The sequence below is a fragment of the Gadus macrocephalus genome, chromosome 16, assembly GCF_031168955.1.
Source record: "Gadus macrocephalus chromosome 16, ASM3116895v1".
Classification (NCBI taxonomy): domain Eukaryota; kingdom Metazoa; phylum Chordata; class Actinopteri; order Gadiformes; family Gadidae; genus Gadus; species Gadus macrocephalus.
In genome coordinates, this window is record NC_082397.1 from 29770282 (window position 1) to 29784418 (window position 14137).

The 14137-nt window shown below is 44.5% G+C and overlaps 1 long non-coding RNA gene across 1 annotated transcript; it reads right to left on the reverse strand.

Annotated features, from left to right (window-relative positions):
- Positions 1–1294: 1294 nt before the first annotated feature.
- On the reverse strand, positions 1295–13462 carry LOC132474178 (uncharacterized). The gene is made up of 2 exons (XR_009529613.1): positions 12451–13462; positions 1295–1940 (listed from the first exon to the last, which is right to left on the reverse strand). It is a non-coding gene; the product is annotated as an uncharacterized LOC132474178 (long non-coding RNA).
- Between the last annotated feature and the right edge of the window lie 675 nt (positions 13463–14137).

The following is a 14137-nucleotide window of genomic DNA, read 5'->3' on the forward strand; positions in this document are numbered from 1 at the left end:
GATGAAGAGGTGATGGAGACTCCACTGTTGTGTGTGTGGTCATATCCTCCCTCCACACACTGATGAAGAGGTGATGGAGACTCCACTGTTGTGTGTGTGGTCATATCCTCCCTACACACACTGATGAAGAGGTGATGGAGACTCCACTGTTGTGTGTGTGGTCATATCCTCCCTCCACACACTGATGAAGAGGTGATGGAGACTCCACTGTTGTGTGTGTGGTCATATCCTCCCTAAACACACTGATGAAGACTCCACTGTTGTGTGTGTGGTCATATCCTCCCTACACACACTGATGAAGAGGTGATGGAGACTCCACTGTTGTGTGTGTGGTCATATCCTCCCTCCACACACTGATGAAGAGGTGATGGAGACTCCACTGTTGTGTTTGTGGTCATATCCTCCCTAAACACACTGATGAAGAGGTGATGGAGACTCCACTGTTGTGTGTTGTGACGCGTTGGAGGAAATGTCTCCAGAGGTCGGAGCTTATTGTACCCCAAGCCACCAGTGTAATGGGGGTGTTAAGCAGAACCCAAGTGCACAGACAGACGACTAGCGCAGGATAGGTACAAGGCTTTATTTAGGGACTGGGTCGACAGGCAGAGGGTAGTCGGCAGACAGAGGTGATTGGGAGGAGAGGACTGATATAGGGGGAGCACAGGTGGAGGTGGTTGGGTTAATTAGGAGGGATCAGGGTGGCAGGCAGGGGAATGGGAAAACCAGGGACGGACCATGGCAACCAGTGAGTTGAGGAAGAGCCAGCGGGGGACTGAAGACTGGGTCCAGGTAAGGGGGCAGGACCCCTTAGAGACCTGGGACTGAAGACTGGGCCCAGGTCAGGGGGCAGGACCCCTTAGAGACCTGGGACTGAAGACTGGGTCCAAGTCAGGGGTCAGGACCCCTTAGAGACCTGGGACTGAAGACTGGGCCCACGTCAGGGGGCAGGACCCCTTAGAGACCTGGGACTGAAGACTGGGCCCGGGTCAGGGGGCAGGACCCCGTAGAGAGCTGGGACTGAAGACTGGGCCCAGGTCAGGGGGCAGGACCCCTTAGAGAGCTGGGACTGAAGACTGGGTCCACTTTAGGGGGCAGGACCCCTTAGGGACCTGGGACTGAAGACTGGGCCCAGGTCAGGGAGCAGGACCCCTCAGAGAGCTGCTGGGACCCAAGGGGCTGGAGGGATATTCCAGGTGTGCTGCTAGGATAACCAACAGAAAGAGAAACATCTGCTCAGCTTGAAAGAGTTAAACTGAAGAAAGGGGAAGAACCATCGGCTGAACATACGAGAACCTTCAGTTGGATCCACTGAGTTGTTTATTGCAATTATTCTTCATTAACAAATATAACAGAAAAATAGTCCCTTACATGTACACAATAAATACAAGGACTAAAATCATAGAAGAAGCAGACATTACAAATGATAAACAGGTGTGAACGTATCTTTAATAACTGAACATGTTCTGCTGCAGTTTGGTTCCCAAGAGAACACTTGGAACCAAGATTCTGTTTAAAGTAATTTACAACATGCAACATTATCCCATAGACCTCTTGTTCTTTCAATCAGGTTCCTTGTCAGGATTATGACAGAAAGTAGGGTATAATAGACCTGAAGACCTTGTGTCTGAAAATATGCAAATATTGTAGCATAAAAAACATGTGATTTACCATCAGTTGGTATTTAATATACATTTAAGATAACAAATCTAAATCCTCCTTAGCTAACCCTATGGAAGATCTTAAAATTGTCTTCATTTCATGGTTTATCATGCTAAACAGGAGAGAGAGAGAGAGAGAGAGAGAGAGAGAGAGAGAGAGAGAGAGAGAGAGAGAGAGAGAGAGAGAGAGAGAGAGAGAGAAAAAAAGAGAGTGAGAGAGACGGACAGCGAGAGAGAGACAGACAGAGAGAGACAATGAGTGAGGCAAAGATACTATGGGCCCTATTTTAACGGTCTGAAACGCAAGTGGGAAGCGCAAAGCGCAAGTAGATTTGTGGGCGGTTCTACGGCGCTATCGCTATTTTACAGGCGGATAAATGACACTTGCGTCGCGGCGCAAGTGTCAAAAGGGTTGGTCTGAAGCAGCCTAATTACCCGTAAGTGTGGTTTGGGCGTAACGTCCAACAAACCAATGAGAGTGCCAGCTCCCATCCCCTTTAAGAGCCATGAGCGCATTTGAATCGGACGAGTTGATATTTTGACAGCGCGTCTGCAGTCTTCGATGAGACAGATGCACATGAATTTCAAACTGCAAATGGCTCAGTTTATTGCCAAATAATATGGCCTAATTCACACATGGAATAAGGGGTTTTCTTCCACAACTTCAGAAATACTGAGTCTTCAAATAAATTTCGGCAAAGAAAACGTATATGATATAACATATGATATGCGGTAACTGTGGTTATATTTAATGATATACATACATTATAAACATTGTTTCTTATCAGTATTGTATGCTATCCTAACATGCATGTGTCCCCGCGGTAATAGACATTGCCATTGACTGTATTATGCGTTACGTGTTTAGTTTGCGTGTGTTTAAACAGAGCACACACGCGCGCCCGCATTCATTCATTCTTTTTAACACTCACTCGCGGTAAAACAATGTTTTTCACGATCAAATACTCATCAATCCTAAAAGTTATGGGCATGTAGGCCTACACGATGTCTGTGTCAAGAAAATATGTTTTTGCTGTACGGTGTTTGCAGATGCATTGATTTAAAAGTACAAATGTTAAGCTTGCTGGTAGTTCTACCAGGAGGACTCAAATCACGCGCGGCTGGCCGGCAATCACCAATCACCAGCTACCAATCACCTGCCTACACCTGCTCTATAAAGAGTAGTCTAACATATGTCTTTGCTGCTCAGGTCTTCGTTCAACGCATGCTGCTGCTTTACTGTAGTGGTGCCGAGATGATGCCTCATGAAACGTCAAAGCCTCAAAGCCAGATGAACCACCAAAGTGGTTCGTGCTCGAAGCTTCAAATGAGTACGCTAGGGACATCTAGTGGTGAATGAAATTATGACAACCCAACCCAAAATGTGATTTTTGCTTCGTGTGCCGATACATTAAATCATTTGAGAATTGAAGTCATTTCAATGATACATGTGTGTGAGTGTGACATTCATAAAATGGCACAGAGCTCATGCTAGAAAATAAATCATTTGGCAAAAGTGTGTATTAACAGACGCTTTTATCCAAAGCGACTTACTTCGGTAAATACACACATTGACACACCGACGGCAGAGTCAACCATGCAAGGCGACAGTCAGCTGTCAGGAGCAAAGTGACAGGGTCACAACAACACTGAGCTAGGAGGAGCTGGGGATTGAACTAGCAACCTACTGGTTACAAATCAACTGCTCTACCTCCTAAGCTAAGCCGACCCACACTGCATGATAACTTAGAAGGACTCATTAATTTAATAGCCATTAAAGTGTTCTGGACAGTGGTTATTGAAACCTTATTGGGAGCAACTAGATGAAAATGCTCCCAAACAGGGGAAAACCTTCTCTTTTTGGCAAACTCCATGATGAATAATGAACGTGATGTTTCGATTGATACTACAGAAAATGCAATGCTCAAACTACTACGATCACAGACTAGTGGTATATTGAATATACCACAAGGTTGTGATCGTATACGGGACATCTTTATAGTCGAAATCTCCCGCCAATACTGAACCCATATTTCGAAGCAGAAGCCCGAGGCGAAGCCTCGAACGTCACACCCTACGTCATTTCGCCAACGTGAATCCTATTCGAAGCGGAGCTTCGCTGGGGGAGGAGCCTATGGCAAGCCGAATTGTCATTTATTAACTCAGTTTGACTATCCGGAATTTACATTGCAGATATCTGCAATTCGGTTTCGCCTAGTCAAAACTAACATTTCGGATATCCGCAACTACATTCCTCCTATCCGCAATTGTCATTTCAGATATCCACAAAGACATTCCTCCTAGGCGAAATTACGTCATTTTCGCCATTCATGTCTATGGGGTTTCTCATTGCGGATATCTACAATTCAGTTGCGGATATCCACTTTGTGAATTACGGATATCTGCAACTGAATTGTAGATATCTGTAATTCCAGTTTGAGATATCTACAATTTGATTCTGACTAGTCATAATTCCAGTTCAAGATATCTTTAATTCACCTCAATTCAAGATATCTACATGTCCCTTTTCAGATATCTTAAATTAAGTTTTGACTAGGCGAAATGAAGTTGTAGATATCTCTAACTGGAGTTACGACTAGTCAAAATGACGTTGTAGATATCTCTAACTGGAGTTACGACTAGGCGAAATGACGTTGTAGATATCTAATATCAAGTTATAGATATCTTGAAAGGAATTTTGATTAGAGATATCTACAATTGTAGATATCTTTAACTTTCATTCTGCCTAGGCGAAACTGAATTAAAGATATCTTGAATTCGAGTTTTGACTAGGCGAAATGACGTTTCAGATATCTGTAATGACGTTTCAGATATCTGTAATGACAAATTATAGGACCGTTTACTCTAGGAGGGAGCAGAGCAGCTCTAACTCCACACATCCCCTGTGTGTGGGCTTGTTCAATTTCATGGCATTTTCTCGTGATCTTTTCGATCACAGCCAACGCCATGACTGCTCCTTTCTTATTCCATTCGGAAATGAACCCACTTCTTTTTTGATTATGGCGGCAAGGGGAAATTACGTATTTCTGGATATCTAAAACGTAATGCCCAACACTCAAATGACGTTTGAGATATCTTTAACTTTCATTCTGCCTAGGCGAAACTGAATTACAGATATCTGCAATTGTCATTTAAGATGTGTGACGAGTTGAATGTCGTTTTCCGTGAAGTCATTGCAGATATCTGTAATTCAGTTTCGCCTAGTCAAAACTGAATTACAGATATCTCTAACTATCGTTTCGACTAGTCAAAACTACGTCACAGATATCTCGAACTGTCGTTTCGACTAGTCACAACTACGTAACAGATATCTTGAATGAAGTTGTTGATATCTACAATGTAAATTCCGGATAGTCAAACTTAGTTAATAAATGTCAATTCGGCTTGCCATAGGAGCCGAGATACTCGACACACGCCTCGATGCCTCGACGCAAAACGTAACATCACTACTTTACTGTGCTTCTGATTATCTCGCATATCTCGTCGCTTAGTTGCTACGTCGGTTAATACACACCAAGAGGTCATAACTTCGGATTCGTGCTGGTCGGCCTACTACTTCTGGTCCCGGCAAGCGAGCGCAGAAAGCCGTTCTTTTCGGTCCCCGGTATCCTCAACAACACCAGCAACAAGTTCCCAACACGGACATCCGCCCGGTTCTACAAACCCTCGCCGAGTTGGTGCAAAGCATTGGCGCCAGGATGGACGCCTTCGAAACGCCATGCGGAACTCCCGGACGGGTCCAGGCCCCAACCCGCTGTCGTCGGTCGCCACGGCGCCTTTCTACTTCCAGCAACCATCAGGCTCGGCTTCCTCCGCCTTCACAGGCTACGCACCTTGCACGTGCCCTGCTACCATGGCTACTGCAGTCCCCGCGTTAGCCCCCGCAGCGTATTTTCTCTACCAGCTCTACCAGTCCAGCTTCAGGATGCAGCTCCCTCGGTTGGGTTAGGGGGTTTCTTCCAAGGGCAATGGTTTGCTGAGGGATGGCCAGTCGAAGCTGGTACGTTCGCCCTCGGGTCAGAGTAGTCTGCGCTGTTCGAGCTTTACCCTATCGCAGCAGCTAGCGTTCTGTGGGGCAAAGCATGGCGGTGTTAACGTCTAACCATGTTTTGCGATAACAAAGCAGCGTCAAAACGGCTGGGAAGGTGGTCTTCCACAGCATACGGATTTTACATCCGGTTGAATTCGTTGAGTTCGTTGCACACGTCGGTGTGGTACAACACAGAACTCTACGTTCGCAATCAAAGGTTCATAATTATCTTTATACCGTGCACTGTTTGGTTAACTCCTTGTGTCTGAGGTTTTTCCCTTCACTTTAACATGAATGAAGTTGATGGGTTTTAGGCACTGTGGTAACTGATTATTACTAAAGTTTTTATTGACGAAGGGCCTTTTAGATTGGTTCAGCTGCTGCTCACTAACTCTCAATGCGATTCACATATCGTTCAATTTATTCAAAAGATCCAAAGACAAAGAACAGGTACATTATGGTATCATTTTATATGATTATTTATAGTCTTATTGTTAATAGCTTCAGTCGCGTTGGTATTTCATTTTTCATTTGCTCGTTTAGCTACGTATGACAGTTAACAATGTTGGTGTAGGCCTATTACAATTATTTACGCGTGTAGGCCACTCCAACTCGCTCGATATTTCAAAAAGATTAGTGTGCTCTCTCAGAGCTGGGAGATTTCATCCTTATTTTAACATATTACTCGAGACGGTGTTTTCTCACAGTTCTACGGGTTCATGCGTTCTCGGGTTCATGCATTCATGCGTCCACGTCTCCTACTCAGACTTTTCCCCTACACGGGGTATTTAATTTTTCATTTGCTTGTTTAGCCATGTATGTCAGTTAACAATTTTGGTGTATTACAATTATTTATGTGTGTTGGCCACTCCAACTCACTCGATATTTTGAATAGATTAGTGTGCTCTCTCTGGGAGTTTTCATCCTTATTTTAACATATTACTCGAGTCAGTGTTTCTCACAGCGTTCTACGGGTTAATGTGTTCTACGGCTTCATGTGTTCTACGGCTTCATGTGTTCTACGGCTTCATGTGTTCTACGGCTTCATGTGTTCTACGGGTTCATGTGTTCTACGGGTTCATGCGTTTTACGGGTTCATACGTTTTACGGGTTTATGCGTTCGCGGGTTTATGCGTTGGGTTTATGCGTACACGTCTCCTACTCAGACTTTTTCCCCTACACGGGGCCTGACTTTCGCTGATGTCACCTTCTCTGCAAGGCATTTTTCATCTAAAAGCGATAGCCTAGGACAGGGGTAGGCAATTAAAATCCTAATGGGTCCAGTTTCAAAAAAAATCCTCAAGCTTGGGTCCGGGGGTCTATCACACATTTTTTATGACCGTTGTTTTCACTGATATAGGACTGCATGTGTTTTATGTACCAACAGTCAAGGTGTGCATTATGATTCAGAGGCATATTTAGCCAATATAAGTACTTAAGGCGCTAGTAGTATCAGTTTGGTCAACAACTGACTATCCGCCACCGTCTCGGAGCAGATCAGGCACACAGGCTTAGAGCTGCATGCAGGCAGAATGAACACTCCTCTTTAAAAGCTCTGTTCTCACAATCTACCTTTCTCTTCAACTGCAATGAAGCCTTCTCTCTCAACTGAAGGCACTCTTTTCTTCTGTCAATTTTGCCGCGCTTGCGTGCACCAGTCGCACAGCTCGTAGGGCAGGCTATCATCTGATTGGCTACTGGCATTATAAGGTTTAAACAAAAACATAGCCTACCATAAAGTTATAGTTAATTTAATGTATTTAACGGGTTTATAAAAGTCACCCAAACATTAGTTGTTAAAATCTCTTGGTCAAAATTATATATACCCGTATTGGTCTGAATATAAGACGACCCTGATTATAAGACGACCCCCCGTTTTTCAACACAAACAGATTTGCAGACCAGATTTGCAGAACAAAGAACAGTGAATTAAACACTTGTTATATCAATGACAATAATAATAATGCCAGTAAAGGCCACGGCACTTTCAAGGCAAAATATGTACAGTATGATTCAAAATTAATATCAAGCAACATTGGGAAAATTTTTAAATAACATAGAAAAATACAGGCCACATATTTAACTAAACTTAACCAAAATTCGCCAAACTTCTCCGATCTCTGTCTATCGCTCACACACGTCCTCTGCCCCGCTGTGTTTGGTCTCGCTGTCATCGCTCCCCAGCTGCTCCGCTTCCACCGGCACCGCCCAAAGCGCGTTTTCTCTGACGTTTTCAAAAACTCTCCGGTCAACCTCACTGAAACGGCCACTTTGAGGACCACGGTAGGATTTGCGCTGACTGTTGACGTCTTTGAGACGTTATTTTGGTGCTCGCCATCTTCTTACGTTACACTCCGTGACCCCAAACATCTTGGCAGCTTGGCAGTTGTTACTTGACTCTGCCTTATTGACGACCATTATTTTAAAATTGGCATCATAGCTCCTCCGCTGTTGTTGATTGACCTGACCCACTTTTGAGCCACTTGTCTCTAATGGTCAGCCTGTCTTTAAACACCGGTAACGGTCTGGTTGTTAAGGACGCTGGACTACTTCTTCCCGGAACCAATTTCTGGCGCAACCTGCGGCCGCGAATGTGTATTGACATTTAAAGGGAGAGGCGAAGAAGAGAAACTGCGCTCTGAATACTAGACCCCGAATATAAGACGACCCGACTTTTTCGGACCTATTTCGATTGGAAAAAAGGCCGTCTTATATTCGGACCAATACGGTATATAAAAAAAAAATCGCATTATTAATATTATTGTTGCAATTGTGTCTCGGTCCGGAGAGGACGTCAGTTGGGTCCGGACCCGGACCGCGGTCCGCCTATTGCCGACCCCCGGCCTAAGAGCAGCTGTTACTATTATCATTTCAAGAATCAACAACTCTGTCCTTACGCTTCCATGTTCCTTTATCTCAAGCTTCGGCAACGCACGTCCCCGAATCACCTGTTTATTTGCGGCCTGCCAATGACTAAAGGGTGGTTCAGAGTCAATCTCGCGACGGTGGTAGAAGGGTGCGGCCCACCATCTCCCCCCTACATTGGCCACTCCTTCCGGATTGGAGCGGCAACCACAGCCGCTGAACAAGGGTTGCCGGTCGCGTCTATCAAACGGCTGGGAAGGCGGTCTTCCACAGCTTACGAATCCTACATCCGGTCGAATTCATGGTTCTTCCTTCAAGCGCACACGATGCTCTAACGTCGGTTAAGGCAGGTTTATCACGTTTGCTACTACAGCTGTTTTTGGCGGCCTGTTTCCATTCTAGTTTAGTCTTTGTGTCAAGGTGTCACTTTTGTTTTTATTAGTTTAGACACGTTCATACTCTTTCTAGTGATATGTGATAAGTATTTTAAGGAGCTGCATTTTCCCTCACATTGCCACAAGGGGAGCAAGACCTTATTGAAGGCTGCTCCACCACAGAAGGAGCCGAAGCCTTTACGTCACCCCGGCCACGCCCACTAGGCCACGCCCACTTGACGTCCTCTCTAGCGGGTGGTTTCGAACTCGAGAGCCCAGAGAGCCCAGAGAGCCACGAGGCTCGAAGAGGCTCGAAGTAGATCACGGTATTTTCCTCTCACACGCGTTAGATACAATTCCCTCCGTTAAGCTTCAGTTACCATACCGAAACATGCCGACTTTATAATAAATGAAGTCAGTTAAAAGCATCCCGGGATTGGACAACTTTCTTCAAGAATATGCAACATATTGAAATTCCGTTTAGGTATTATCAAAGATACAAGTGCGTAGATTTGTTAAATAAGGTAAACGGTCGAAAATTGATGTTGTTATGTCTTAAACAGTTGAAGTTCCGTTTGGACAAAACGTTATTACAGTTTATCACCTAGTTTAGGTCAACGGAAATGAAGAAATTTTAGCAGTCTTACTTTGTAAAACACTTTCAGTCTCGTTTGTATTCGCCAACAACATCGCACTACGCATTTAATTATAGTTATTGTCATATGACCAGCATTGTTTTCCTCACGCGATAAAGGTTTGTCGATGACGACATTTAGTCATAATTTTCGTCAAAAGCAACACTATTTGCAACTACTGGTGGTGGTGGTTATCAGGTACTAAACTCATAAAGCAAAATTCGGCTACATAACTCAAGGTTAACCTGCAGCAACCCCGGCAAGTTCGACCACGTTGGTGGATCATCTAGTAAACACTCTTTGAGTTTGGTGTCACGTTGGTGGTATATCATGGAAAAAATAAAACTCGGTTCGCTGCGGCGACCCCGGTGAGTGCGTTGACCAAAGCGCAGCGGTAACAACTCGGGCACTCGTGACTATGACCACGTCGGCGGCACGTTATCTATTACTCATGGTTGACTGCAGTAACCCCGGTGAGTGCGTTGACCACGTCAACGCACAACTGGGGCACAACTCAGGCACTAGTCGTGAGTTCGTTGCACACGTCTGTGCGGTACAACACAGAACTCGACGTCCTACATCCGGTCAAATTCAAGGTTCTTTCTTCAAGCGCACACGATGCTCTCTAACGTCGGTTAAGACAGGTTTTACACGTTTGCAACCATAGCTGTTTTGGTGGCCTGTTTCCTTTCTAGTGTTGGTCTAGTCTTGTGTCAAGCTGTCATTTTAGTTTTTATTAGTTTTAGTTACATTCATACTCTTTCCAGTGTTATCGTATTTCCATTTAGATATTATCGAAGTTACAAGTGCGTAGTTTTGTTAAATAAGGTAAATGGTTGAAAATTTATGTTATGTCTGGAACAGTTGAAGTTCCAGTCGAACAAAATAACGTTATAAGTCTTTATCGCCGAGTTTAGGTCAACGAAAATGAAGAGACATTTCAGCAGTCTTATTTTCGTAAAACACTTTTTAGTCTTGGTTTATTCGCCAACTATATTGTACTATGCATTTAATCACTGCTATTGTCACATGCCCAGCATCCACGTTGCGTCCAGTCTCGTTTTTCTCACGCGATAAAGGTTTGTTGATGACGACTTAGTCATAATTTTCATTGCCAAAAGCAACACTATTTGCAACTACCGGCGGTGGTGGTTATCGGGTACTAAATTCATAAAGCAAAATTCGGTTTCATAACTCAGGTTAACCTGCAGCAACCCCGGCGAGTGTGACCACGTCGGTGGATCATCTAGAAAACACTCTTGAGTTCGCTGTCACGTCAGTGGCGTAAATAGGAAAATAAAACTCAAGGTTGCAGCGGCAACCCCGGTGAGTGCGTTGACCACGTCGGTGGTAACAACTCGGGCACTCGTGAGTATGACCACGTCGGTGGCACGTTATCTAATACTCATGGTTTGACTGCAGTAACCCCGGTGAGTGCGTTGCTCACGTCGGTGGGAACAACTCAAGCACTCGTGAGTTCGTTGCGCACGTCGGTGCGGTACAACTCAGAACTCTAGTTCGTTGCAGCAACCCCGGTGAGTGCGTTGCCCACGTCGGTGGGAACAACTCAAGCACTCGTGAGTTCGTTGCGCACGTCGGTGCGGTACAACACAGAACTCCACGTTCGCTGCAGCAACCCTGGTAGTGCGTTGACCACGTCGGTGGGCACAACTCGGGCACATGCAAATTTAATTACCACGTCGGTGGCATAATATCAAACACTCAAGTGCAGGGCACTCGGAGTTCATTGAACACGTCGGTGTTCAACACGGAAGTACACAATATTTGCTGCAGCAACACCGGTGAGTGCGTGACCACGTCGGTGGCACATCAAGGGCACTCGTGATTTCGTTGACCACGTCGGTGTTCAACATAGAAGTTCACAATACTTGCTGCAACAACACCGGTGAGTGCGTGACCACGTCGGTGGCACATCAAGGGCACTCGTGAGTTCGTTGACCACGTCGGTGGTTCAACGCGAAAGCACTCAGGTCACGCAGCGACCCCGGAGAGTGAATCGACCACGGCAGTTGGTACAGCACGAAAGCACTCGTGGCTCGCTGCGTAACAGCTGCAGAGTGCTCTAAATTTTAATTGATCTCGTTTCATTTCATGTCAACTGCTTTTACGTGATTCATCGATCTCGCTGACGGTTTTAAGCTTATCGTTTTACGGTATGTATGATTGACTCTTAATATGTCGTATATTGGGTATGCCTAACCCTGCCAGTCCCGGCAGGACATGCCGAGTTATCACCTATTTCCGGCGTAGGCCTACGTCCTCTCTTTTGGGGAAGGCTCCGCCCCTGCTAGTCCTGGCAGGATACGCCGAGTCCGCACGTCACCCTGGATCAGTGACGGGGCTCATGCCAAAGATTTACCATGCAAAATATTCCCATGTCGTTATTTAAATAAATCCTGTTCATACTTATCAGTGATCGAGTCTTTATGGGAGAACTTATTACCGCTGCATCAGCTGTTCTTTCCCAAATAATTTACCAAGAATGTGCGGCTAGGTAGATCAGAGAAGCAAAGTGCATGCGTGAGGTGCAAAAGCAATCCGTATGCATCACATGCGCATGTATGCATCCGCCCTTAAAATAGCATCTGAACAACGCGCCACTGACTTTAAACCAGGTATTTCGATGTCAGTAGCGCAATGGTATTCAGCAACGGCAAAATAGCGTTTGCGCCAGAACACGCCTCCTCCTTCCGCCGAACCGCCCCTTGGGGCGCATGATCAATCCCTAATTTACCGGCGAGTGGCGCTGGTGGGAAAAGAACGCTCTGCGCCAGTTGTAAACTAGCAACGACACATGCGCCAGTGACTAAGTCACTGGCGCCGGATGCAAGATAGGGCCCTATAACTGTTACAGAGACACTGAGTTATCAGTCCTTTCAAGCCACCTTTCAACAGCATGTTGAGGATTTTGATGATATCCAATATGGCCATGAAGAGTGTTATTTCCAGACCCGTGTACTAATAGCCTGTTTTCATATAGGTTAGGCTTTTGAACCCTTGGAGACTCTGGAGAATCTGGATGGAATTCCCCTTGACGAAGGGGTGGCGAGCTAGTGAACATACCTCCTCACCCAAAGGAGTGGACCGAGATGTGGCGAGGAAGAGAGCGTTCTTCCTTTACCTTCATCATTTGATGAACTTGGCACCTTAGCATGAATAAATTAAACTAAAAACTTGATATACGGTGAAAGCGCTCTGAAGCGCCACAAACGACCCCTTGACTTTTTGACTTCTGACTCTGACTTGACATTACTCTTTTTATAAATGCATGCTGAAGTGACCGAGCCAAGGAAACTGAAGGAAACAAAGACTGAACTTAAAGAAAACTAAACATTTCCAAGGAATTTATTTTCTTATTTTTATTCGTTCTTATGGACATTTGTTTGACATTTAATGGTGTTTAAAGAGAGTTGTTTCTTACCTAATGTTATGGTCTAAACTGTGAAAATTGTTGATTATTCTTGATTGCACTGAGAATCTATTAAATTTTTTCTTACAATGTTGAATACAGTCAAATTAAAAGTAACCTATGGCTGCAGTTAATCATTGTGTTGGCACTTTATTATTACCCTCCATACAAACCTAGTCACTCGTCCATATCTGAGTACTCTACTGCCCTAGAGGGTTACACACACACACTCACTCACTCACTCACCCAGACAGCAATGGGGCGTCAAACGGGTTGATTGTTGGTTAAAATAGTCGGTTTCCGTCAGACGACTAAAATTCACCGTTGAATCAACCTGGTGGATAGTCGTTATCTCGACGGTCGGAGAATGTCGAAAATACTATGTTGTTTCAACGATGATTTTCGTGCTAATTTTCAACGTAATTTACCTCACGTCGAAATGGCGTTGAATTGAGGTAACGAATATTAGCAATTTTCCTGATGGTTCGATTATCATTTTGTAATGAGATCAATTAATGCTTATCCTTGTAGATAATCTGCAGGTATGGCCATTGAATGTTGCAGCTGCAACTATTTCTGGCAGGAAAACTGGCCTATATACTTTTAGCAAGCTCACACAAACAGCTTTCACAAATGCAATAAAGATCACTGGTTAAGAAAACCCCATTACAACAGTAGCATTTGAGAGGGGTTAAAACACAGAAGCTGCAATTTAGAAATCCTAGTAAAGCGATGTAAACACCATGAGATCTACTCACGATTCACATTAGTTCAGATCCAAAGTTAGTCATAAGATAAGCCCCAAAGCCCACTTACCTCATTGATTTCCACGCCCCTATTCTCTGAAATAATAATAATAGTTCTTTGGAATAAACAAACTACATTAATGGAAATGTGTTGCAAGGTTGTAATAACACAGAAAAACAAGTTAACTTGAAATAAACGAACATACATGTAATGGAGCGGGAGAGGGAATACATGTAACCAGGGGTCAGCAACCTTTTCAACATTCAGTGCCCGTTTGACATTTTCTCGTTAATATGCCATAATAAACGATGTATTAAATATATTAAGCTGAATTATGACACAGCGACCAAAAATATTTCCAACACATTAAATGTTTG